Raw genomic sequence first — 27,670 nt, 5'->3', positions numbered from 1 at the left:
TTCCACAATGAATGAGAGTCATGGGCTGTGGAGTCAGGCCACCTGAACTTGAGTCTTGGTTCTATCAGTAGTAGCTATGTGCTTTTGAGTCAATGATTTCATCTATCGGCCTCATTTTCTCCACTTGTCAAAGGGGGAGAGTATCAAAGCTATACTAGATAGGATGCAAGAGGTAATGCTGCAGTCACAAACAGCCCCATAAGTCAGAGGCTAGAAAAGAAAAGTTAAATTTGTTCATATTCCTTGGCATTTGAACAGGGCTCTACTCTACACGTGGGATCCAAGATGTGTTAGTTCACTCTAGTAGAGTGTCTCTGGAGGGGCTGTGCCATTGTGGCAGGCTCCTCCCTGGGCACCCAGGCTTCCTGATACATCCTCTGAAATCTAGGTGGAAGCTGGTAAGTGTTCTTCACTCTTGAGTTCTGTGCACTTGCAAACATAACACCATGTGGAAGCTTCCAAGGCTTACGGATTGTGCCCTCTGTGGCCTTTGAGCCACAGTGGGAGCTGGAACAGCCAGGATGTAGGGAGCAGTGTTCTAAGGCTGAGCAGGGCAGAAGTGCTCCATGCCTGGCCCCTAAAACCATTCTTTCCTCCTACACCTCTGAGCCTGTCATGGGAGGGGCTGTACTGAAGGTCTCTGAAATGGATTTAAGGCCTTTTCCCCATTGTCTTGGCTATTAGCACTGGTATCCCTTTTAGTCATGCTAACCTCTCTAGCAAATGATTGCTCCATAGTCTGCTTGAATTCCTCTTCTGAAAAAGTTCTTCTCTAACATATGGCCAGGCTGCAGATTTTCCAGATGTGTACTTTCCGCTTTTCTTTTAGTTCTAAGTTCCAAACTTAGTCACCCCTTGGGTCCCACATCTGATCATAGGCTGTTAGAAGCATCCAGGTCATATCTTGAACACTTTGCTACTTAGAAGTTTCTTCTGCCAGTAACCCTAAGTCATCACTCTTAAGTTCAACCTTCTGCAGATTCTTAGGGCATGAACACAATGCAGCCAAGTTTTTTGCTAGAGTGTAATATGAGTGACCTTTACTCTACTCCCTAATAAATCCTTCATTTCCGTCTGAGACCTCATCAGCCTGGCCTTCACTGTCTATGTTTCTATCAGCAATTTGGTCACAACCACTTAACAAGTCTCTAAAAAGTTTCAGAATTTCCCTCATCTCCCTTTCTTTTTCTGAGACCTCCAGACTCTTCCGCCTCTGCCCATTACCCGATTCCAAAGCCACTTCAACATCTTCAGGTACTTTTATAGCACTGCTCCATTCCTGGTACCAATTTTCTGTGTTAGTCCATTTTGCATTGCTATAAAGGAATATCTCAGGTTGGGTAATTTTTAAAGAAAAGAGGTTTATTTGGCTCATGGTTCTACAGGCTGTACACAAAGCATACTGCCAGCATGTACTTCTAGCAAAGGCCTCAGGAAGCTTCCAATCATGGTGGAAGGCAAAAGGGAGCCAGTGTGCCACATGGCAAGAGAGGGAACAAGGGAGAGAGAAGGAAAGTTCTAGGCTCTTTTAAACAACCAGATCTTACGTGAACTTATTACTACAGGGAGGCCATCAAACCCTTCGTGATGGACCCACCCCTATGGCCCAAACACCTTTTGCCAGGCCCCATCTCCAACAATGGAGATTACATTTCAACATGAGATTTTGTGGAGGGGACAAACATTCATAACATATTGCAAGATGATAGCGCGACCACCATCTGTAACTTTGCTGGTGACTATGACAAAGAGGAAAAGAAGATGTAGAAAACTAAGCACTAGCTTTTTCTATCCTGAAGGACCTGAGGTCCTTTGTACTCATATTTTAATAACCAAAGCAAGCTACAAGCTTGGCATGCCCCTGGGTTGATATTATACCATGTAGTATTTGGATTTTCAGTTACTTGAGGCAACAACCTCTCTGTACACCTCCACCGGGTAGCTTCCATTTGCAGCACGTGCTGCCCATTCTCTCTGCTGTGGATGGGATTTGGTGTCCTCTCTCTGGCTTGACCTTTGCTAGTGCAGTTCTGCTTGTTAATGCCAATGCTGTCAACAGTCGCGTGGAGGTAGGCATGAGTAGTCATTACCCACTTCGGGTGTTATAAAACTGAAACTCCTAGAGACTGTCTTCCCTAAGATCACACAGTAAATATATGAAAAAAGAGGGAATTACAGTTTATTAAGTAATATATTCATGATGTCTTCATTCTGATAGGGTACTGAGGCCACAGGATATTAAGAAACTTTTTCAAGCCACTTAGGAGGTAGCTATGGTGAGAGAAAGACCAAGGCAGATACCTATGGGAAATGCAAAGTGGAAAATGTAGAGCATGCCTGCTACCTTGGGCCCTTAACGCAAGCTGTGATTTTAGCCCCAAGAATGCAGTGTCTATGTTTCTTTCCCTAGGGCAGGGAGGAGAGTGGCCATAGCAAGGGTCTGTGTGGAATTTCTAGAAAAAGGAGTCATGTGATGTGATGATGTATTAATCTAACTGAGAAACTCTCTCTCTTTCCAGTGGAATTTTATAAAGCGTCAGTTCTCATATGGTTCTCTTTTTCAAGTAGTTTGGGCTCATGGGACACCGTGCTTCCTTTTACACTCTTGGTCTGCTCAGTGTAGGCTGGGGGCAAGAAAAATTTTGAATTTTATAATATTTTAGATTCTTAAAAAGATAAAAGAAGACTGATGATAACTTTGAACTAACAATCCTGTCACCCTAGTACATCCAAAGTCTCTTTGATTTTTTGTTTTATCCACATAAATGTGTATTTGGCATAGATAGCATCAGAAGAGAGCACCATTTTATTTCACTTAGTTTAAAGTTAATGCTACATTACACATATTTTACATGTTTCTTTATGACCTTTGGCATTTTTATAATTTAATAATTGCATAAAATTTTAAGGAGTGAATGTACCTACTTATATTGGTTTTCTATTTTTGCATAAGAAATTACCACAAACTTGACAGCTTAAAATAATTTATGATTTCAGAGTTCTGTATGTTAGAAACATGGGCACAGCATGGTTGGACTCTGTTCAGTATAACACAAGGCTGAAGTCAAGGTCTTAGCTGGGCTGAATTTTCATCTGGAGACACTGGATAAAAATCTGCTTCAAGCCCATTGTGTTTTGTTTTCAGAGATGGGGTCTTGCTATGTTGCTCAGGCTGTCTCACATTCCTGAGCTCAGGTGATCCTCTTCCTCAGCCTCCCCCAGCAGCTGGGACTAAAGGCATACACTACCATGCCTGGCTCTGGGTTCATCCTTGTTGCTGATTGAGATCTGATCCTTGTGATGGTAGGAGTGAAGTCCCCATTTCTTTGCTGGCTATTAGCTGGTGGCTACTCTCAGCTCCTAGAGGCCACCCACATTCTTTGTCATATGCCCCCTCCATCTTCAAAGCCAAAAATGGAGCCTGTCTCTCAAATAAAAATGTTCTGACACTACAAATCTCCTTTAAGGAATTCCCATCTTTTTAAACATGGGAATAGTAAGGTTCATCTTACTATGTCAGATCTACTCAGGATAATCTCCCTTTCTTATGCCATGTAACATAACCTACTCATGGTAATGCTATCCCAGCATATGTATGATCCCATGGATTGTATAGGGCATGTATAACAGGATGAGAATGTTAAGAGACAACAGAATTCTACGTACTCGGTATCTTTTCTTACTATTGGATTAATTTCCTAGGGCTGCTACAACAAAGTACCACAAACTGGGTATGGCAAAAAAACACCCAGAAATTTATTCACTCACAGTCTGGAGGCTAAGAGTCTGGCATCAAGGTGTTAGCAGGGCCAGGCTCCTTTTGGAATCTGAGGAGTAATTCTTCCTTGCCTCTTCCTGGCTTCTGGAGGTTGCCTGTCAATCTTTGGCACTCTCGTCTTGTAGATTTGTTGCTCCAATCCTCTGTCTTCACACTGCATTCTCTCTGTGTCCCTGTCTGTGTCTCTTCTCTTGTAAAGACACCAGCCAAATTGGATGAGGGCCAACCCTACTCCAGTGTAGTGCTTCATCTTGAACAAATTACATCTGCAACAGCCCTATTTCCAAATAAGGTAGCATTCTGAGGTACTGAGGGTTAGGGCGACTTCAACATATCCTTTTGGGTGAACACAATTATACAACAATATGCTGTGATTTTATTTTTAGGTGTTTCAAGATTCTGTATGGCACATAATTTTGTAATATTCATTGTTGATTATGTAATCGTTTCAGACATTATTTCTTTATCTAGGGAGTCCATAGATAAAGATTATTTACACGTAAAAATTATTTCTTTTTTTTTAATTGTACTTTAGGTTCTGGGGTACATGTGGAGATCATGCAGGATTGTTGCATAGGTACATACCTGGCAATGTGGTTTGTTGCCTCCATCCCCATCACCTATATCTGGCATTTCTCCCCATGTTATCCCTCTCCAACCTCCCCATCCCTCCACTGTGCCTTCCCTGGTCCCCGCCACCACAGATTCCAGTGTGTGATGCTCCCCTCCCTGTGTCCACGTGTTCTCATTGTTCAACACCTGCCTATGAGTGGAAACATGCAGTGTTTGATTTTCTGTTCCCGTGTCAGTTTGCTGAGAATGATGGTTTCCAGATTCATCCATGTTCCTACAAAGGACATGAACTCATCCTTTTTTATGGATGCATAGTATTCCATGGTGTGCCACAGTTTCCTTGTCCAGTCTATCATTGATGGGCATTTGGGTTGGTTCCAGGTGTGTCTTTATAATAGAACGATTTATAATCCTTTGGGTATATACTCAGTAATGGGATTACTGGGTCAAATGGAATTTCTATTTTTTTTTTTTTTTGAGACAGAGTCTCACTCTGTTGCCAGGCGCCAGGCTGGAGTGCAGTGGCACAATCTCGGCTCACTGCAACCTCCGCCTCCTGGGTTCAAGCAATTCTCTTGCCTCAGCCTCCTGAGTAGCTGGGACTACAGGCGCACGCCACCACACCCAGCTAATTTTTATAGTTTTTAATAGAGACAGGGTTTCACCATGTTGACCAGGATGGTCTCGATCTCTTGACCTCGTGATCCGCCTGCCTCGGCCTCCCAAAGTGCTGGTATTACAGGCTTGAACCACCGCTCCTGGCCTATGGAATTTCTATTTCTAGATCCTTGAGGAATCGCCACACTGTCTTCCACAATGTTTGAACTAATTTACACTCACCAACAGTGTAAAAGTGTTCCTATTTCTCCACATCCTCTCCAGCATCTTTTGTCTCCAGATTTTTTAATGATCACCATTCTAACTGGCATGAGATGATATCTCATTATAAAAATTATTTCTAATGGATAATGAAGAAACTACATTTTTAAAATGACTGCTATGCGCCATGTACTGAGATACCTGTGTGCCCTTATGTTTTATTTTCTATGCTCAATACAAAATGTTGAGATATTAGCAACTTTTCATAGGATAAAGATACTTTAGTACATCAAGTAACTTGCTCAAATGTACATACCTAGTGTATCCACTTATCAGGGCCCAGGAAAGAAAATACAAATGCCAGATGTTTCAAACAGAAAGAATTTAATGCAGGGAATTGGTTGCAAAGATGAGTCAATTCAGAGATTAACAACAAACAGAAGCTATGGTGGCAAGTCCAGCATTAGCCTGAGATGCTACAAGAGCATCTGCCTGAGGGAGAGAGGGCTAGGAGGAAGAGAGACAGGGAGACAGAGAGACAGAGAGACACAGAGAGAGAGAGAGAGACAGAGACAGAGACAGACATATATACATGCCCTGGAGTCTCCCTTCTCCTAATCTCCTAATCGTGCATCTATCTGATCAAATCAGAAGCCAACTGAGGAGCTTGGAAAACCTGTTCCCCACCCCCTAATCTCTACTCCAACCTCTCCTCATTATACAGAGCAGAGGAGATCAAGGGCAAGGAATCTATTTGATGGTAAACAGGCCTAGGACCATCCTAGTCAATGATAGTAAGAGTAACATTCAAAACATAATCACATCAATAGCTAACGTGTACTGAATGCTTATTATTACTATGTAACAGACTCTGTGTACATTCTCAACTTACACTTTCTCATTTAATTCTCGTCATAACTCCATGAGGTAGGTACTGTTTCAACCCCTACTTTACAGTTAGAGAAAACAAGGCTTGGAGAGGTTGAAAACTTTACCTGAAGTTGTAGAGGTACTAAGTGGAGATGTCGGTTCTCATACTCAGTTCTGTCTGACTTCTCAACCAGGGTGCAAACTGGCATTGAATTAAAAAATTTACATATTTATTCCAATATATAATTGAAGCGAGGGAAGACATAGATGAGACTGTAAATGTCAGATGTGATTCCCAGAGAACCTTTGCCCATGAGCAGACTGGGCCTTCAGTGAGCTTGCAGCAACAACCACATGACCCATTTATGACAGCTACAGTTATTCTCTGATTTTGTCCCAGCCTTGAGTCTTCTCCATGTGTCTAAGCATCTTGGAAGAGTAGACATGATAGAAGTGAGTATGGCTGGCACGGTGGCTCACGCCTGTAATCCGAGCACTTTGGGAGGCTGACGTGGGCGGATCACGAGGTCAGGAGATTAAGACCATCCTGGCCAACATGGTGAAACCCCATCTCTACTAAAAATACAAAAATTAGCTGGACGTGGTGTTGCATGCCTGTAATGCCATCTATTCGGGAGGCTGAGGCAGGAGAATTACTTGAACCAGGGAGTTGGAGGTTGCAGTGAGCTGAGAATGCGCCACTGCACTCCAGCCTGGACGACAGAGCAAGACTCTGTCTCAAAAAAAAAAAAAAAAAAAAAAAAGAAGTGAGTAGACATGTTAGAAACCAAAGTTGCCATGAGGACTGCATTAAATGAGACAAGGTAATGAGGAAGTGCTTTGCAAATCACAGAGTACTGTGCAGGTGACAAGTGACACTTTTATAATAGACCAAAGCTGCATTTTCACAGGGGTCTTGATTTGCACTTGTTTGTTTGTTTAGAGACAGAGTTCCGCTCTTGTTGCCCAGGCTGGAGTGCAATAGTACGATCTTGGCTCACTGCAAACTCTGCTCTTCAGGATCAAGTTATTCACCTGCCTCAGCCTCCCGAGTAGCTGGGATTACAGGCATATGCCACCAGGCCTGCCTAATTTTGTATTTTTAGTATTGACGGGGTTTCTCCATGTTGATCAGGCTGGTTTCGAACTCCTGACCTCAAGTGATCTGCCTGCCTCGGCCTCCCAAAGTGCTGAGTTTACAGGCGTGAGTGACTGTGCCAAGCTACACTTTATTATTTTTGTTGAATGTAGAAGGTAGAAAGGCCTCAAATGGTGTTCAGTTTGCCATGGCACAAGATGGAATGCATGACATGGAGGTGGACACAGTAGGAGAGCTTGATTATGGAAAGAATTCTGTATCTGGGAAAGAAGTGGAACTTTTTTTGTATTTTTTTAAAAATGTCAAAGCCTTCCAGCTAAAGACCATTAGGAACACACCTATGGTTGAACAAGTTGGGTTTATAACTCATTGTAGTGAGAGAGAATGTACTCCATAGAGAACCATGGGACGTCTTAGCAAGACAGTGTTATGGGATTTGGACTTTGGATGGATAATTTTGGGAGACTACAAGTGGGTAGAGTTTTTTCTAGATTTAGCTATTAGGAAGTGGGGACGATTCTATGATTGGATATCTGAGGAAGCCTAACCTAGAAGGGGACAATAATAGAGCAAAGCGAGAGCTACAATTGGTAGAGTTGCAGCAGCCACTCAATAGAGCTGGACAAGGAGGATGTGTGGTATTTTGTGATTTGTACAGTGATCGTGGTTTTGTCTCGCTTAGAAAAAAAAATACAAAGTAATCTTGTTCTGTGTCGCTTCATTGTGGCTACAGAATGACCTGACTTGAACTCGGTGTTGTGTAAGATTGTTTAAGTCCAACAGGAGAACAAAATGACCTGGCTAAGAAAGTTGGACCAGCTTCCAACAACATCCAGTTTTAGCTGATAGGACCAAGCCCTGGATGACAGGGGCTGCTTTTCTGTTTCTTAGAGCATAGTAGGAAGCCACAGAGAGCTCGTGTGCAGGGGCAAGAAGAGGTGGCATCTGATTTTGCAAAGCTCTCTCAGGCACACATTATGTTTCTATAAGCGACTCTTCCTTGGATTCCTGTATGTCCTTGGATAAGTTCCTTCAATCTTTGAGATAAACTTTTCTCTTTAGTAAATGGAAGGAGTGAGGCTAGATGGTCTCTAAGCTTCCTCTTCCAAGATCTGATGTTTAATGATGCCTGGGTTGCAGTAAAAGGATCAGAAACAGAAGCATTGATTGGATCATGAGAGCTCTCTGTTGCTGGGCCCACTGCTGATAGCTCTGCCTGCCATAGCCAAGACCACTTTTAGGCTGGGGCTCAACTTCCATTCACCCCACTTCTGGAAACAGTGTTCTTTCTTTGCTTTGCGTTTATTTCCTTTTCTCTTTTTTTCTTTCCTACTGTCTTTGTTTTTGTTAATCAACAAGGGAATTTATTGTTTTATGGAAATAGTCAATGAATAGGTTTTACTGGCTTCCAATGTGAGCTGATTAAAGGTTGAAACAGCACTTCCATAGAATTCTGGTTTCTCCTTTTTTCTTCCTATCTCACTATCTTGCTACCCCTCCTTCTCTCTCTCCCACCTTCCTCTGTCCTCCCTCCCTCTGTCCGCCGCCCCGCCCCCTTCTCCACATTCTTATTCTCTGGCCCCACATGGTCAGATGAAATCTGCAGTGGTACTAATCCCAACATTCTCCCTTAATGAATGAATAAACTATTTCTAATTGCCATTGGGCAGAATTGAGTCATGTGTCCATCCCTGAACTACCGGGAGTGGGAAGGTAGATATGCTGATTGACTTAAGCTAATCAGAACCTACTCCGATCATATCCTGCTGATGGCAGGATAAATCTCAAACCATGTGGGCTGGCCATGGGACAGGGTTCTTCAAGAGAAATTTGCAAAGGTACTTAACCAGAAGAATTGTGAATCAAATTTGAGAGGCAAAAGCAAAACTAAGAGATGTTCTCCGCTGGGATTCTCAGTGAAGTATAAATTGTGTTAGTCAGAGCCTTTGAATCCAGAAGGCCTGTGATCTTGCCCTAGCTCTGCCACTGTCTTTCCAAGGGAACTTGATACACACCACCTTGCTTGGCCTCTATTTCCCACTGTAGGTTCATGGTGTTAGCCTGTGTTCATTACAGGATTTAGGACTGCTTTCCCAGGGGTACTGCACAGCCATTGTTCATGGAGATGCACCCAAGTAGATTGTTCAGAGTCTCGCCCCCTTTGCTAGGGGGAAAAGGATCCATGGGGCTTCAGTGTGTTAGGGGAGCTTTGTCAAATGCAGTACAGAGAATGCATTCAGGACTGGAAACATTTAGATGACTTTTCACCCCAGCCTTTTAAAGTTCCTGCCGCAAGGTTGTGGTTTGCCTTCCTTGCAACCTTGAGCTCTCTGCTTCCTCTTTACTATCTGTCCTGATCCCTGGAGATCTTAATAAGAATGATACACTGAGAAAATGAGGAGAAAACCTTCTGGGTCCAGCAACAGGAAGAAACCCAAAACAGCTCAAAGAATAACTGTCAGAATAAGTCCATCATGATATAAGCACCAATAGTGGAGGACAAAGAGCACTGTGTTCCAAGTTCAGCAACACTCCCACAGGAGGTGGGAGGATACTCGTGAGGGTGGAACACAATGTGATTGGTGGATACAGACTGTGATTGGCAGCTGTGGGAGATTTGAGATTTAGCAAGGGTGACAAGTGGGAAGTGGACAAACAGAGAGGGAGGGGCTGGGATTATACACTCTTTCCTGTTTTGCCACTTAATACCTCTGTGGCCTTGGGTGTATCTCTCTGAATCTCAGTGCTCATGTCTGTAAAATGGACAGAAGCAAGAACTCGAGCTCTAGCTGTTCCTCAGTACCTTTGGGGACTCAAATACCTCCGAGGTATGGAGGTGCCTGGAGCACTGTAGCAGGATACTTAGTGTGAGGATTATGAAAACGGTGACAGCAGAGCTTGTGATCCAAGTGTCTCCTTGGTGGGACCCTTCTAAATCTTTCCCTGGGGCACCACACTCTCCAGCTTTGGGACATCCAATCCCTACAGGGTCGCCCAAGTCTTGCTCTGCCTTGGTATTTTCGCACACCATTTCACGTCCTGAATTCACCCTGGCTAGGCCTGGGAGAGACTGTGGGATTTGCAATTCTCAATCTAAACCCCGGATCTACTTGTTTCTTTCTGGAGACTTCTCTCCACTGGCTTTCTTTTCTGAGCTCTGTGAGGATGAGCATAGGCTAAAGAGTCAATGAAGGGAAGAGTCTCTGAGCCTGAAATTTGAAAAGGGGGCCCTCTAATTACATGGCACTGTGACATTTTCTCAGTAGCATCATTTAAACGTCCCACGGTAGCACCTATCATTCCTGACTAATCCACTGTTGTGTGGGTTGCTAATGCCTGCTGTTACATTAATAACCTTCCCTGCCTCTCTCCGATTCTGGTTTGGATAATTTACCTTCCAGTTCCAGGCTCTTCTCCAGAATGAGCAGGAATGACTCACATTGCTGCCCTCAAATCCCATGGAAGTGTATCCCCACTCTCTTTCTTCCCATTGTGGTAAATTTGATCATAACTTACGGATGGCCACTCATGACTCTGCAGTGGTTTAAAATGCACTGAAAGAGTCATTCGACTAAACTGAAGTCAGGTGGAGAGCCAGAGGGAATTCTTGTTGCAGACACAAGTTTTATTATGTCTGCTGTAGCCTTGTGGCGGCTTTCAAATTGCTGTTGGGAAATAAATCCATTAATCAGTGAGGACCGTCCCCACTGGCTCTGCCTGGCTATAGGCTCCTTGGAGGCAGAATGTCCGTCTTAGTCCCTCACCTGTCTTACTGTGTCTGATAATATGCCCTCAATAATTGATTTTTATTTTACTTTAACATTATGCTCCTAAAAAAATAAGATCTCCAGTTATAGCAGGTAGAAATGGCCTCAGAGATCTCTACCTTGTCCAGCCCCTAGATGAGGGTTCTGAGACCAAGAGAGGGGTGGTAACATATCCCAGGCCACCCAGAAAGTCAGCAAAAAGCTGGACCAGACCCCAGTTTCTGACTTCCAGCCCAGGGCTCCATCATCCTTTTGGGCTTTTCTTGGCTGCTCCTGTTAACGAGGGATGCGAGGAATTCTATTTGGGCTTTATTCTCCTGTTTTACAGTCTCTTCTGAGTAATAAGGTCGGCTTGTTTAATAAGTTCAGCTTCAAAGTAGGTCAGGGATTTTATTTCTGTGCATGGGCCATTAGCATTCTTAAGTGAGAACACATTTTTTTAAGCGAGAAAATATCTGCTGTGTAGTAGAGACGCTCTGCGTCTGTTTCCTAAGCCGTGTCAGATCCTTTTATACCACACAGCTTGTGTGAGGGGGGCCTGCCAGCCTCCAGGCTTCTTGATGGGAGCTGAGGCTCAGTGGGAGGGACAGGAGAGGACTGCGTGCTGTGGAGGGACCCCAGGAGCTGCATCCCACAGAGCCCAGGCAAGAAGGGCAAGGTAACTTCCGTGGGCTTCTCAAGCTGGTGGTCACATGGAAATGAGGTTTGCGTTTCGTTTTGTCAGAGATAATTTTCTGAAAATCCCCAAATGCTAGGTTAGAGAGGGTCGAGTGCTATGTCAAGAAATCTCTCAAATCTCTTGTGACTTAACATGCTTTCCTGGATTCATTGCCCAGTGGCCAAGCTGGTAGAGAAGGAATCAGGGGTCAGGGTCTCACTGCTGTTGTCAGGGAGAAGGATCAGGACCTGGAAAGATGGGAAGGTAAGAAAGGGGCACATGTTACATCATCTATTTAGGGCTGCTCCTGAGAATAATATCAATTTTATATTTTTAGCAATGACCTGAATTATTTTGTGGACTTACTTTTTTTGTCAATTGCCTTTAACCTAAATAGGACTGGTAACACAATCACAGAAAAAATGTTTCTATTCAAAATTCCTGCGTAAGGCACTGTGCTTGGTGTAGTGAGGAGTGCAAGCATGATTGTCCATAATCCCTGCCCTGCAACGACTCTCTTGTAGGGGAAAAAGACACAGACATGATACTGACACCGTGTAGAGGGTAGCAGTACTATATGGACTGCAAAGTCTTCTAGCTGGGTTTCCCACACTTCAGTCTTTTCTGTGCCCTCTTCATGATTTTTTTTCCATCTACTATGTATTATATACTGTTGCTTTTCAAAAATGACACATGCCCTCCTTCATCTTTCAAATGAGAGTGCATATCACCATGACAGAAGGAAGTCTGTCTTCCTTCTTCTAAGTTAATGTACATTTTGACTATTAAAATAATTTTTAAATAAATAGCCGTAAGTGTGCACTTGATTTAATCTCATGTACCACACTTTGGAACATGTCAGGGAGGCTGGTCTCCCAGAAGGCTTTCCCAAGCAGGTGCAATATTAACAGGGCCTTAAAGGATGAAACTATTTTAGCAGTTGCAAAATGATCACATATATTTCAGATTAATTTGGTGTGTGTGACCATGTGTATTTCAGATGTGACTCAGTGTAAATATGTGAGATGTCTCAATACTTGGGGATTCTGTGAGATTGTAGAGTAAGAGGTGATGCAGTGGTCCCTTGGGACTGTGCTTTTTATTCCTCTTTAGGTTTGCAAAGAAAAGATCATGAGACTAGATTTCTTCTCTGTTGTCAGTTCCCTTCACTGCCAAGTTTTTTGGACATTATTACTACATTGTTGTTAGTTGTTTGCTGGGTTAATCTATGCAGAGCTATCTGTAAGCATTAGAACTCCTTCATGTATCCCAAATCAGGAAGAGGCAGATAAGAAGGACCATTTGTTTGTTCGATCATTCATTCATTCATTCACATATGCATTCATTGTTGCCTCTGATGCTAGAGTTAGACACACAGAGATGCATAAGACATGACCACCCAAAGAGCTGGGCGGGATGAAAATGAGTGTTTGGGAAATATTTGGATGAATGAATGAATGATGCGACCTAGTGGTTCTCCAACTTGGCTGCATAATGGAAACAGTTAAGCAATTTTTAACAATTTTAACTTGCCCTATAGATTTTGATTTAATTGGGAAGGGTTGAGGCCTAAGCATCAGGAACTTCAAAACTTCTCTACATAATTCTAATGTGCAGCTCCTTGTAACCGCTAAAGGTGTTTTTTAAAGAGTGGGATAGCTTAATACAGAGGACTTTTATTAAAAGCAGTACTTGGCCCTTAGTTGGAAATGGATTTGAAGGGACCCAGGCGTTTGCCATTTAGGTGTGGGTACAATTTAGTCCTTTCAAAGGGGTCCTCTAAGTATTAAGCCCTGCAGTTTTCATAATGACATCCCCCATTTCTTAGAGGGGCCCAGTTTATGCTTCTTGTCTGTAAAGGAACTGATTACTTTAGCTTTTGAATTGACTTTAAAACCCCCAAATGTGCCCACATCAGCCTTCTGGGCAGAACATCGATAGCTCAGGGTCAATCCTGAGTACACACTAGCCTCTGGGAAACCTTGTTGGGTTTCCAACTAGAAACATATAATCTCAGTTACATTTCCTTTCCTTTAGGGGAATCAAAGGTAGTAGAGGAAATTCATGGGGCAATTTGAAGAGTCCATAAAGGCCTCCAAGCTGTGAAGAGCTCTATAGGAATGATACTATTAGAGATCAATTCTTTTTTTTTTTTTAAGTTAATACTTGGGGAATATTGCCACATTAAATCTGTTTGTTCTTTAGTATATGTGGCTTTAAGCAGATTGCTTTACTGATTAAGATCTAGATGAGGTTTTAGGCAAGATTTTTAAGAGAACTTTGTTATTACTTATATGTGTTCTTCCTCAATGAAGAATGATAGCAATTTCACTGAGACCATCAATGTGCCCCATTGAGTAGGCCAAGGTATTTCTTTGAAGCAGAGCAACCTTTCAAATTCACTTCTTGTTTTATTGTGTACAAGATCACAAAGGTGAGTTTTTCCATTTTTCCTCTATTTTTACCATCCCGTTAATGAATTAAAGAGGTAGATTTTAGGACGAGTTTTATTATGAAGTGATGCTTCACCGGCTGGAACATTTGGATTAACAATCCTTGCTGTGTGTGTGAAGACCCTGTGTCTGCCCCGTGGTTGTGTCTGTTTTATATTGAGTTCCATGTGTGCAAACATCCATCCATATCTGTTGACCATTTCCTCACTCATTATCTTCCTTTCTAGTAATTTGCAAGTTAATGTCTTCCTTGGTGTCGGGATCATAGAATATAAAGAGGAAATGTATAAAATGGTGAGATGTTAGGTCTCATATTTATGTACCAGTGTAAAGTAAAACACTGGGTTAATCAAATGTTTGGACTCATTTTAAGTGCATTAAAATGTCTCCTTTGACAGTGTCCTTCAGTAACAGTAGCCCGCATTCTTTTATGTTTATCTGAAACAGATTCAGCCACATCTTCCCGAGGCTTTTACCTGTTTTCTAAGCTTCACCTTCAATGGTGATTCTGAAACTGATGTTAAAGAAAGTGTCAAGCTTTTCCTGTTTCTTTGTTTGCTTGTTTTACTGGTGCATCTGCTTGTACCTTTTTATCTTATTAACTTCTAGCTAATACTTTTTTTTTAGTTACAAAAACGTCTAGTGATATTCAGCTAAATTATTAGCTATCTATGGAATATGTATGATGTATTAGTTGTCTATGACTATGTTCAAAAACGAAATGTCTTAAAACAAGAAACATTTATTATCTCACAGGAACATGTTAGGAGCTTTAGTGCAACTTGGCTGGTTGGATCTGGCTAGGGTCTCTCATGAGGTTGCAAGCAGGGTGTCTACTCTGGCTACAGTCATCTCAGGGCCTCGCTAGGGTAGAATCTTCTCCCAAGCTCACAATGTTTCTGGCTGTCTTCAGAAGACTCACTTCAGAGGTCATTCATGTGGCTATTGGAAGCCTTTAGGACCTTGTTAGTTGGGTGAACATATCATTTCTTTGCTATGTGTGTTTCTTTATGAAACCAATCACAACATGGCAGAGAAAGGAGACAGAAAGGAGAATGGGAGGGAGGAGGAGTACGGGAGGAAGGGAAAGAGAAAGATAAGAAGGGAGAGAGGGAGAAGAGGGAGGAGGAAGGGGGACAGTAAGAGAGAAAGAGAGGAAGGAAGGGATCAGGGGAAATGGAAAAGAGGAAGGAGAAAGATGACTGGGAGATGGAAAAAGAGAGGGCTTAGGGAAGAGGGAGAAAAGGGAGGGAAGAGCAGAAGAAAAAAGGAGAGGGAAGGAGAAGAGAGAAGAAGAGAGAGAGGCAAGTAAAATGGTGGACTTAGTGTAACAGAATCTCAGCACTATTATCACATCACTTTCGCTGTACTCTGCTAGAAGCGAGTCACTAGTCCTGCCTGCTCTCAGAGTGACAGGGTTGCACAAGGCCATGGATGACAGGAGGAGGGAATCACTGAGAGTCATTGTAGAGGCTGGAGGCTGCCCATAATTGATCTTTAAATATCACCACAGAAGTGATGGTTTTATGCAGATGACAGATTTTCTTGCACAAGAGATGCCAAGTTTTAGCCCTCTGAAGATTTACCATAATAAAAGACACATATTAAACAAGTATCTAAGTATGTCTTACATTTTCCAGATCGACAGCTGATTACTAGTGAATCGTAATTGAATTTGGGGTAGTGATCCCATCTTCTTCCTTGTTAAGTTCACTGAAGAGACTCTGAAGGATAGTGCCATGTTGGATACCTGCCTCCCAGTGTGTAGGTTGTTCCAAATTATACGGTCTTACATCTTTTTAACAGTTTTGAGTATATTCTTTAATTTTCTTATTTTAAATTAAGTATTCGTCATACTGATTTAAAACATAATTTAAAAAATATCAGACTTCTAAAAAAACACTAAAACTTTTAAAACAATACATTTTTTAGCATATCTATTATTCAGAAACTCTATGGTAGGGAATAGAACCAAGCATAGTTAGGTGTTTGTCAACTGAATATTGGATTGAACAGAATTTCATCAGGAATCTGAATGGATTTGTGAGCTCTGATAAATTTGAGTATAATTAAAAGTAAAAAGTTAATACAGGACTGACATAAAAGCATGATTTGTAACTGAAAAATTGATCAATTGAACCTTACTAAAGTTAAAATTTTTGCTCTGTGAAAGCTCAAGCAAAGAGGATGAAAAGACAAGCTACAGAATGAGAGAAAATTTGCCGACCATACATTTGACAAAGGACTAGTGTGTAGAAATATATCAAGAATTCTTAAAACTCAATGACAAAACAATTAGAAAATGGGCAAAAGATATGATCAGGCTTTTCACCCAAGAGGCAGCACTTCAAAAGATGTGCCATGTTATTAACCATTAAGGTAGTATAAATTAAAACGTAAATGAGACATCACTACATGCTTTTCAGAATGACTAAAAAGAAATAGAATGCCAGTACACGTGAGAAGCTGGATCACTCATACATTAATGGTAGGACTGTAAAATGATGTAGCCACTATGGAAAGCAGTTTGATAGTTCTGAATTCCATATGACCCAGAGATTGAACTCCAAGGCATTTACCCCAGAAAGTAAAAACTTACATTCACACAAAAACGTATGCATAATTGTTCATAGCAGTTTTATTTACAATAGCAAAACCTTGCAAATAGCCTAGATGACCCTTAACAGGAGAATAAACAGCATTCAGTACAGCAGTGTACCCATGTGTACATCACATGGAAAACTACACAGCAACAAAAAGAAATGAACTATCCATGCACACAAAAAGCTCGACTCATTTCCAAAGTATGATGGCAGGTGAAAAAAAAAATCCCAAGAGATTATATACTGTCTTTTTTGAAATGACAAAATTTTACAAGTGGAGAACAGATTAGTTGTTCCCAGGGATTGAAGATGAGGTGGGGAAGTGGGGAGGGAGGTGGGTGTGGTTATAAAACAGAAGCATGAGAAACCCTTGTGGTCCACTTTAATTTCGTTATGGATTATAATTTCGTGTCTTGTTTAAAAAATGTTTCCCTCCCCAAGAAACATTCTATTTTATATAAATCCTATTGTTTACGTTTTATATATAGCTCTGTAGCATACTGGAATTGACTTTGTTTATGGTATAAAATGGGGCCCAGTGTTCAAGTTGTTTTTTTTTCATATGGATGTCTAAATAATCCTAAATTTTTTTGAGAATACACTTCTCCTAGCACAGTGAAGTGTCAACTGTATCACAAATCAAGTGATTATCTATATGTGGATCTGTTTCTCGACTCCATTGTTACTTGAACAGTTTTAATTTTTGGCCAATACATCATTTTCTTAATTACTGTAGCTTAATAATGTCTTAATTTCATAAAAGGTAAACTCTCTAACTTTCTTTTCCTTTTTAAATATTGCTTTGAATATTTCTGGCCTTGGCCGGGCGCGGTGGCTCAAGCCTGTAATCCCAGCACCTTGGGAGGCCGAGGCGAGTGGATCACGAGGTCAAGAGATCGAGACCATCCTGGTCAACATGGTGAAACCCCGTCTCTACTAATACAAAAAATTAGCTGGGCATGGTGGCGCGTGCCTGTAATCCCAGCTACTCAGGAGGCTGAGGCAGGAGAATTGCCTGAACCCAGGAGGCGGAGGTTGCGGTGAGCCGAGATCGCGCCATTGCACTCCAGCCTGGGTAACAAGAGTGAAACTCCGTCTCAAAAAAAAAAAAATAATAAAAAAAAATAAAATGAATATTTCTGGCCTTTTGTCTTTTTATATAAACTTTAGAATAAATTTGTCAAATTATCCAGAAAGCCTGACAGACATTTTATTAGGATAGCATATAGTTCAGCATAAGTAGAATCTACAACTTTACAATATTGATTCTTCTAATTCATGAGCATGGAATATCTCTCCATTTATTTGGATCTTTAAAAATGTTTCCCAGTATACAGCTGGGCGCGGTGGCTCACGCCTTTAATCCCAGCACTTTGGGAGGCCGAGGCAGGTGGATCACAAGGTAAAGAGATCGAGACCATCCTGGTCAACATGATGAAACCCCGTCTCTACTAAAAATACAAAAATTTGCTGGGCATGGTGGTGTACACCTGTAGTCCCAGCTACTCGGGAGGCTGAGGCAGGAGAATTGCTTGAACCCAGGAGGCGGAGGTTGCGATGAGCCAAGATCGTACCATTGCACTCCAGCCTTGGTAACAAGAGTGAAACTGTCTCAAAAAAAAAAAAAAAAAAATGTATCCCAGTAATGTTTGGCAGTTTTTAGCAAAGAAGAATATGTGTATATACACATACACATATGCACATATAAGCATGTATACATCCCTAGATATTTTAATACTTTGCTGTGCCTTTGTAAGCCACTATTCCCTTTGTTTGTTATTGAAGTAGGAGAGAATGCAGTAAAGGGCATAAAGGGCATAAACCTCACGTGGCTAGCTTAATGACTTTTATATACATGTACATCCATATAACCATCTTCCAAAATCAAAGCGTAAATTGTTCTGGTACCTAGTTTTATCATGTTTCCTCCCAGTCAACTACTTCTTCCCCTGGAGGTCACCATTATTATGACGTCTATTACCGTTTGTTGGGTAAATGACACCTTTTAAATTCATTTTATAATTATTTATATTTAATTTATGGAACTTTTCTAAATTAACCTGTTAATTTTCATCATAATTTGAGATTTTTAAAGAATTTTCTACACACACGATTATGTGGTCTGTGAATAATGAAAGCTTTATTACTGCCTTTCCAATCTTTCTATCTTTTATTTCTTTATCTTTCCTCATTGCATTGGCTAAAACTTCCAATAGAATTGGGGAAATCATGGAAAAATGTGTGGAATTTTACCATTGATTGTATGATGTTAAAGTAATGATTTAGATACCTTTTATCAGATTATAGGACTTTCCTTCTGTTTCCAGTTTGCTAGAGTTTTATCATGAATGGCTATTGATTTCCATCAAGTTCTTCCTCAGCATCTCTTGAGGCAATTATATGATTTTTGTCTTCCAGTTTGTTAATATGATGAGTTATGCTGATTGATATTCTAATGTTAAACCAATCTTGTAGTCCTAGAATAAACCCAATATGGTTATAATCTGTTATTCATTTTATATGTCACAGGATTTGGTTGGTAATATAATATGTAGGATTTTAGTTTACATGTTTATGAGGGAGATCGACCTAAAAGTTTCTTGTGATATCTTTGTGAAGTCTTGGAATGCAAGTTTTCTGGGCTTGTAAAATAAGTTTAGAAGTAATTCTTCTCTTGGTAGTCTCTTCAAGAATTTGTGTAAAGGTGGTATTTCATTGAAACTTTTTGTGTGTGCAAAAATTCAAACTTAGCCAATATCTTCAAGTACGATTACCTTCTTAGAAGGTGTTCTAGCTAAAGACTCTTGCTTTCTCTGGTCCGTTGGGAGTCACTGTGTCTGTCATTGAGTTCTCTGTGCCTGGGCTTGAGAAATACATGAATAAGATGTTAGAAATATCTAGAACAATGCCTGCAATGTCATAAACTATACATTTACCTTTTCCTTCCTGTTTCCTCATGTTCTCTTCCTCCACAGAAGCACCTAGAGGCAGTGGCCTGTGGTGGACACCAGCATGAAGCCGTTAATTCTGTTCTTGGAGCCCAGTGTCCATCTGGCTTAGTCAGAATCATGGCTTCTGGAGACAGGGACGGTGGCCTATGGGATGTTGCAGGATTTTGTTGTTGTGAAGTTCTTTCCCAAGGAGCAGTGAGTTAGGCTGTACTAAGTCTGTCTTCAGGAGAGAGATGGCAGGGGCAGAGGCAGCCTTAGGGGAATGAGGGGGGATTTAGAAGAGGCTAATTTTTCAATTCCTTTACATAAGGGGGGGCAGTCATCTCTTAAACTCTTCCCACAAACCGAGTAGGCTCTATGGATAAGCCTTTTAATCCATCTGGACACCCCTTCCTGACACTTCAGAGCAGTCGATACTTCTAGTCATTTCTAGCCCTTTCAGCAGCTTAGAGACTAATTATGCATCTCCCCTTTGCACACAGGGATAGGCCAAGGAGAGGAATTTGCAAAATAACAATATCTCTAAAGCCACAGACACCCTCTGCGTAAGCCTTTCTTGCTGTGGCTGGTAGCGTAGCAACTGACAAAGCTGCCTGGACTCAGGTTGTCCTGCATTGCATGTTTCTTGTCTTGCTCCCTACCACCCCCTTTCTCTCTACTCTGTCTTCTTGTCATATTTGTTCTGTTGTGGCAGCTACTGTGTTTTTCCTCCAGTGCTTGCTGAAAGTGAGTCACCTGTTCTGGTGGGAGATTAGTGGTTTCCACATGCAGAAAGCTGACATTGATTTTATCATATGTGATACATGTGATACATGAGCCCAAGATGCCCTGAGTGCTCAGATGCTCAGAGTGGGCATCTTAGGAGGCTAGAGGCACTGGGCTGAATGGCCCATTACAGGAGAAGGTTGTGGAACGGGGAGAAAGACCGGTGCAGGGGTCCAAGGCTAATAGTCATGGGAAGAAAGGAATAACTCACATTTATATAGGGCCTGCCATTTTTCAGACACTTAACACTTGATCTTCACAAGGACCCAGTGAGATATGATCCATGACCCTGATTTTACATGGGAAGAAACTGAGCCACAAGGGAATTATATCCGTTGCTCAATGTCACATCACTAAGTAATAGAGGTTGCCTCACAACCTCTGTCTGACCCAGTGATCTTTTACTCTCCAGTACACCTCCCTTCCCTTTGTAAGTGAAAGTGAATATGAAAATGCAAAAGAATGAAGTCTATTGGGCATAGTTTCGAGAAGCTAGCATAGAGCCCTGGGGTACTGGGTAGGGAAATTGAGGTAGACTTCCCCTTATATGGGCTGGGCAGGCATTGTGGAGGTCAAGGGGACACTCACCCAGCGTATGGAACACTAGCCTTGTACTGGTCCATAATCCCTTGCTCTTTACATTCAGTCCATGACCAAGTCCTGTCCTTTCAGTCTCCCAACCCTCTGCCTTGTTCCTCTGCCTCTGCCTCTCCAGCCCCATGGCCATTACATGAGTTATACCTCTATCATTTCTTCCCTCATTGCCATTGACACAACTTCCTTATGGGACCCGCTGTCTGTTTCTGTCCCTTAGACCCATTTTTCACCCTGCACTCTGAGGAGTTGTCCCTAAAAAACTTGTGCCACTGCTTACACAGCCTCAGGATGAAGCCCATTCCTGATCTGGTCCCTGGGGACCTCTCTGATGCCTTTGTGCTGCACCCCCACCCCTGCTCCCCATCACCTGTGTTTCAACAGGATGTACCATCCCTGCATGACTCAGTCTTGTCTTTGTGAATAAACCCACCCTTGTGCCTGTTAGACTCTCCTATTCATTGAAGACCCAAGTCATGATTTGATTGCTCTAGGAAGCTTTCCCTAACCTCCTCCATCTAATTTGGATATCCCCCTTGTATTAGTTTTTGATTGCTGCTGTAACTAATTACCACAAACTCAGTGGTCTAAGACAACACAAATTTATGATCTTACAGCATTGGAGGTCGTAAGTCTAAAATGGGTCAGCAGGGCTGTGTTCTTTTGACTCTAGGGGAGAGTCCCTTCCCTTGCCTTTTGTAGATTCTAGATGTGAACAGCTTTCCCTGCCTAGTGGTCCCTTTCTCCACCTTCACAGCCAGAACATGGCATCTTTCAGTCGCTCTCTCTGACTCTCCCACCTTCCTTCTTCACTTATAAAGGCACTTGTCGTCACCTCAGGCCCATCTACATTTCCAGGATACTCTCTCTACTCAAGGTCTTAACTTGATGACAGCTTCAGAGTCTATATAAGTTTTGGGGATTAGGACTTGAGCATCTTTTGGGGCCACGATTCTGTGTATGATACTGAAATAGAGATTTTCTTTGTCTCCCTCACAGGACATGCAACTGGGGTGTGGCTCGCTTTTTCAGTTTTCTTGCTGCTCTGTCCCCTGGGGGAGCATGCAGACAGGCAGATGCAGAGGCTGTGGGGAGCGCTTTTGGGCTCCGGCTCCACGACAGTGTCTAGGGGTGGGTGTCTGTGACTCCTGAAGCCCAAGTAGGTGTGTGTTACAGTGTGTTCTTTCAGCTTTGCCCTCTGCAGACAGCTTGTGTTAATCAGCTCAATAGACCCTCTGCCTTATCGTGAGGGCAGAGGGCCACTGTGACAGCCTTCTGTATCCTGAGTTTTTGCCCACTGTACCAGAAGAACCAGATCACATGCGGGCTCGAAGGATGAATGCAAGGTTGTATTGAGTGGTGGAGGGGGCTCTCAGTGAGATGGATGGGAAGCCAGAAGGGGAGGATGGAGTGGGAAGGTGGTCTTCCCCTGAAGCTGGGCCACCCAGTGGCCAGACTCTTCTCTGACTGTCCCCAGCTGAACTCCCCTTGGTGTCCAGACATCCTTCTTTGTCTCTCGTTTTTCTCTACCATGTTGTTCTGTTGTTACTGGTCTGCTGGTTCCCACGTTCAGCCACTTGTGTGTGTGCCCACTAAGGTCTTGGGTTTATATGGGGGCAGGATTGGAGGTGTGGTGGGTCAAAAGGCAACTTTTTGGGTGCAAAAACAGAAACGCCTGTCCTCACGTAGGTCAATGGGTCTTCAGGTTTGAGGGTGAGGCCTTTCCTGGGGAACTGACCTCTCCTACCCAGTATTTCCCTGTCTCCTGTCTGTGTCAATACCACACACCTTTATGAGTCCACAGGACTTTGGGCCTGCCACTTCCCACCCTTTATCACTTTCTTTTGTAGCTCATTGGTTTCTGCATCCTTCCCTAGTCTCTTAGTCTCCTCCAGGGTAGAGACAGTTATTTGCTTTGACTCCACATCCTCAAAACATAGCAGAGTCAGCCCTCATTACTTGTTTGTTAGGCAAAAGATGGTATCCCCCAGGCCTTCATCTACCTGCCTCACTGTGTCGCTGACCAGGGTGCTGAGAACAGTGGGGCATCAGCTCAGTGTGTGAGTTAAAATGGCCTCGGCCAGGCAATGGTGGCCTGTAATCCCAGCACTTTGGGAGTCTGAGGCAGCTGGATCACAAGGCCAAGAGATCGAAACCATCTTGGCCAACATGGTGAAACACAATCTCTACTAAAAATACAAAAATTAGCTGGGTGTGGTGGTATGCGCCTGTAGTCCCAGCTATGCAGGAGGCTGAAGCAGGAGCATTGCTTGAACCTGGGAGGTGGAGGTTGCAGTGAGCCGAGATCATGCCATTGTACTCTAGCCTGGGCAATACAGTGAGACTCTGTCTCAAAAAAAAAAAAAAAAAAATCATGACATCTACAGCAAGACAGCCTGAGTATCCCAGCACACTCACTACTGGCCACATGACCTTGGCCAATTTATACCTTAGTTTCCTCACGTGAAAAATGAAGATAATTATAATATCTACTGTTATCAATCAGGGTCCACGAGGGAAACCCTAAATCATACCAGGTATTTCAAACAGTTTTTTTGTTGAAGGGAATCCATTACACAATTATGAAAGGCCATCAGAGCAAAAATGGGATGCTAAGGTAGCCAAAAATGGCAGGAAGTGGTGACCACACCTGGGGCTGGGGTAACAAAATGGAATAGGAGGGGTTATGGTACCTAGAGGTCTGTAGGAGGAGCCCAGCAGGGCTGATTCTGAGACCTCTGAGGAAGGGGACCCCACAGATTGTACTGCAGCTGTACGGGGCATGGCCTAGGTTCTGTTAGTTCCTTCAGAAAGATGCTGTGCTATGAGTCCTGTGAAGACCAGAAGAGATTAAAGCCTGGAGCAGAGCAGTCCCTGTTGTTGGCGTGATGCTAAAAGGACCCTGAAACAGAAAGAGAGCATCTTCTTCCTTCTTCCAGCTTCCCAGTCTCCATCTGAAGTCTCCCATCACTAGGACTAGGCCAAAGACAGCTGGCCAGGTAGTCTGGAGGTGTAGATAGCAAGGTCCCAGCTCCAGAGTTACAGAGCTGACTGCAGCAGGGTGGACTTGAAGTGGAAAGACCAGAGCCGAGTACTCGCACAGTCCTTTAGTGTCCTTGTCTGTAGATGCGTACTAGAACAGTACTTAGTTTCTGGTGTGATATGAGGAATAGACGAGTTTGTGTGGAAATCCCAAAACAGAGCCAAGCACACAGTTGACACTATGAGAATGTTATTTGTCCTGGTCACATAATAGTAATAATAACAGCTCTCACCATCCTGTAGGTGTACAGACTTTGTTGTCTCTGGAATTCAAAGATCCAAACTGGATAAGGCAGGAGTTCCTTTCACCATATTCTTCAGAGCAGGGCTGCCTGGCAGAGGTGGGAGCGGGGAGTAGGGGGTGCCCATTTGTGACTCCATGCTGCCTTGGAACAAGGTGCCCCAGAAGCATGGTCTTTGATTCCAAAGCTTTATAATTCAGGTTCTCCTAGCCCCCTCTTTGGAGGTGACAGACTCTTGATTCATGCTTTCTCAGGGCTCCTGATTAGCAGGCGAGGAAAGAAAGGCTCTTCTAGAATGATTACTGTGCTCTTAATTTTGGGAAGTGGCCCAGCAAAGAGTAATCTGAAAATGAGGAGGCACTGGGGGATAAACGGGAACCAGGGCAGACAGAGTGTTGCAGATCATAAAACTTTGGTGCTCGGTCGTTATTGAATTATGCATTTCTAAATGACTTCACTGGTTTCATCATGATGGTGTTAAGTAGACTGAGGCTGAGCTCTTAAATTTATTTGCTGTTGGGAGTTTTGGCAGGAGTACACACTGACATTACTGTGGACTCTCTTTGTCCTGACACAGGAAGGGGAGTGCGTTTGATGGCATCTTTGTGTCCTCTGTGGGGGGGCACAAAATGAGAATATCAGTTAAGGTTCTTACTGATTGCTAAATGGCTCCTCGGTGGCTGGTTGGGAGGACAATAATAGTAGCTGAGACAGTTTACTTGTTACGTGTAGGAACTGTTCTAAAGTATCGACTGTAGTAATTTATATCATCTTTATGGCACTCCCATGAGGAAGATGTTACTATATCCCCATTTTACAGATGAGGCATTTGAGACATAGAGAGGTTAAGTAACTTTACCTGGTTTTCATAGTATCTTAGACTGGATTTCCCCCAGAACAGATCCTTAAGCATGGATTTGCAAATAGTTTATCTAAGTTGAAGGGAACACTGGCAAATAGGAGAGGAAGGGAGACAGAAAAGAAAGCAAGCCCTTTAAAGAGTACACTGTGGGCTGGGCACGGTGGCTCACCCCTGTAATCCTAGCACTTTGGGAGGCCAAGGCGGGCAGATCACAAGGTCAGGACATTGAAACCATCTGGCTAATGTGGTGAAACCCCATCTCTACTAAAAATACAAAAAAAAAAAAAAATTAGCCAGGTGTGGTGGTATGCACCTGTAATTCCAGCTACTCAGGAGGCTGAAGCAGGAGAATTGCTCAAACCTGGAAGACAGAGGCTGCAGTGAGCCGAGATCGTGTCACTGCACTCCTGCCTGGGCAACAGAGTGAGACTCTGTCTCAAAAAAAAGAAAAGATAGAAAAAAAGAGTGCACTATGCTGGTAGCTCTAGAGGATATCTGGTGCTCAGTTCCACCAAGGGCCATCAAAAAGACTGAATAAAACCACCTCATTGTCCCACCAAGGGTTAAGAAAATCAAGGAAATCTGGCTGTTTATCCGCAAACTTCCACCCCGTTTGGGTAAGGGCTGCTCCTGGGAGTGGTGACACTTGGGCTTGGGGGTGGTGCACTGCCTGTACCCACAGAGCAGCCAATATTGACACAGCTGCTTTCTAGGTAACCTTGGTGTCCTCATCTGTAAAATGGGAGTAGTGCTGTCTGCTTTGTGGTGTCACTAAAGCGAGAAAAATGAGGAAACAGGTAAAGTACTGTGTGGTTGCAATGATTAGAGGATTATTTGAAAGTCTAGTGTCAACTCACAGTGGAGGTCTTTGAGAAGTCCCAGAGGTAGCCAGGCTGTCTCCTGATAGTGAGCTCTGGGTGAGAAACTTGCTGGGCAAATGGATGTAGTTGTGGTTCTTGACTCCTGGTACCTGGGCAGCTAGGAGGGGAAATTGACTGCTAAACACTCCTAGTGATTGGAAGCATGGAACTGCAAGGGAGGTCACACCAAGAGGGAAAAGCTTGAAATATATAAAAACTTTACCTGTTTCAAATGCTTGTATTTATAACAAGCGACTGATGCAGGTTTATTAGGCATTTATATAAAAAAAAGAAGAAGAAACAGAATAAAGAAAAAAATAGTTCGTGTGTTCTCACAACCCTAAGAAAAATGTCAACATTTTTGTGTATTGAAAAATCTAGATGTTTTAAGCTTAGGTAGATGAGATTTGTTTGTTTGCTGAATTTAGTTCAGCAAACTGAGAGAGAAACTTTTTCCTAGGAATTTATGATGTCCCTTTTCAGGATGATGGCCAAAGCTAGAGATAACCATTCATAATGAAGCTGCTTGTTTTTAAGCATTCACTAGATAGTGTGTGGATGAAAGGCATGACATTCTGCCTCTTCTTACAGATTGGGCTGTGTGTCCAGTTCAGGCTGGCCCAAGGTCATACTCCTCTGCTAGACTCACATCTGAGAAAGGAGGGTCTTGTGGTAGCTAACCATCTCGTAGGACCGATCCTTCTTACGTCACAATTTCCCCATGCTAGAGGCCATGATTTTGAGTCATCACAAGGTGGACTAGGTGTATCTTCAAGCAGTTTTTCTCTAAGGGAAGGCATGTACACAGCATTTTCTTTTCTGCGTTCTTCAGAAACTGAGGACATTTTTCTGTTGGCTTTGAAAATGCACCACAACTAACCTGCTGTAAAACTCTTGGGACTGGAAACACCCCCCTTAAGATCCCGTGTGTGTGTTACACCATTATCTTTATTATAACAGTTAGGAGTGCAGACCCCAGGCAGGCTGCCTTGGCCTCAGTCCTGGATTTTTGAATGACTAATTGCTTGACTTTGGATGGGTATCTACCCATCCATAAAACTGCTGTGAGGACCAAATGAATCAATACAGTAGCGCACTAAGAGCAGTCACAGGTGTCTGAAAGTGTGCAGTACATGGGAGCTGCCCCATGATGTTATTTGTGATTATGCTCATCATCATCATCTTCCTTATCACATCCCAGTGTTTGAAATTGTAATGATAAAGTCTGAAACCAGAGTTTTTAGTCTTTTTAGTTTGTTTTGATGGATATCTGTTATTTTTGAAGGCTTATGGGAATTTTTCTTTAGTTTTGTATTTCAAATCTATTGCCGGTATGTGCTTAAGCTTGAGTGTCATCATTGATTTTGCCTGGAACCCGCTGCGCTCTGCAAACTCAGGCCGGTGGGTATTTCAGAGAAGTTTTCTTTACATATGTCTTTGACTGTTGCTTTCTATCAGTTGTTTGATGTCTTCTCCCTAAATACTTCCAATCCTTTGCTTAGAGGTGCATTCACTGTTCTCTACAACATCCTACTTCTTGTTCTTTTTCATCGCTTTGTTGCCACCCTCAACCTCTTATTTTGGGAAAACATATCAAATATTTTTTCTACCCATTTAAATAAGACATCAGATATTTATTGACCATTGGCTGTATGTTTGGTTAGGGCTTAAAGACTTTTTTTTTTTTTTTTTTTGAGACAGAGTCTCGCTCTGTCACCCAGACTGGAGTACAGT

General features: G+C 42.6%; 1 protein-coding gene and 1 long non-coding RNA gene across 13 annotated transcripts in view; one reads left to right on the top strand and one right to left on the bottom strand.

The window, feature by feature from the left end:
• The window catches only part of PTPRT (protein tyrosine phosphatase receptor type T), an 832,297-nt gene that overhangs the window by 183,361 nt on the left and 621,266 nt on the right, over positions 1 to 27,670 (top strand). The window lies entirely within an intron of this gene.
• On the bottom strand, positions 23,469 to 26,516 carry LOC105727418 (uncharacterized). Its single transcript, XR_001109769.2, has 4 exons — positions 26,160 to 26,516; positions 25,934 to 26,046; positions 25,685 to 25,847; positions 23,469 to 24,824 (listed from the first exon to the last, which is right to left on the bottom strand). It is a non-coding gene; the product is annotated as an uncharacterized LOC105727418 (long non-coding RNA).

This window comes from Aotus nancymaae, unplaced genomic scaffold (assembly GCF_030222135.1).
Source record: "Aotus nancymaae isolate 86718 unplaced genomic scaffold, 86718_ANA_hifiasm-v0.15.2.pri h1tg000029l, whole genome shotgun sequence".
Taxonomy (NCBI): Eukaryota; Metazoa; Chordata; class Mammalia; order Primates; family Aotidae; genus Aotus; species Aotus nancymaae.
Note: the sequence above shows the minus strand (reverse complement) of the source record. Positions and strands in the feature narration are given on the sequence as shown.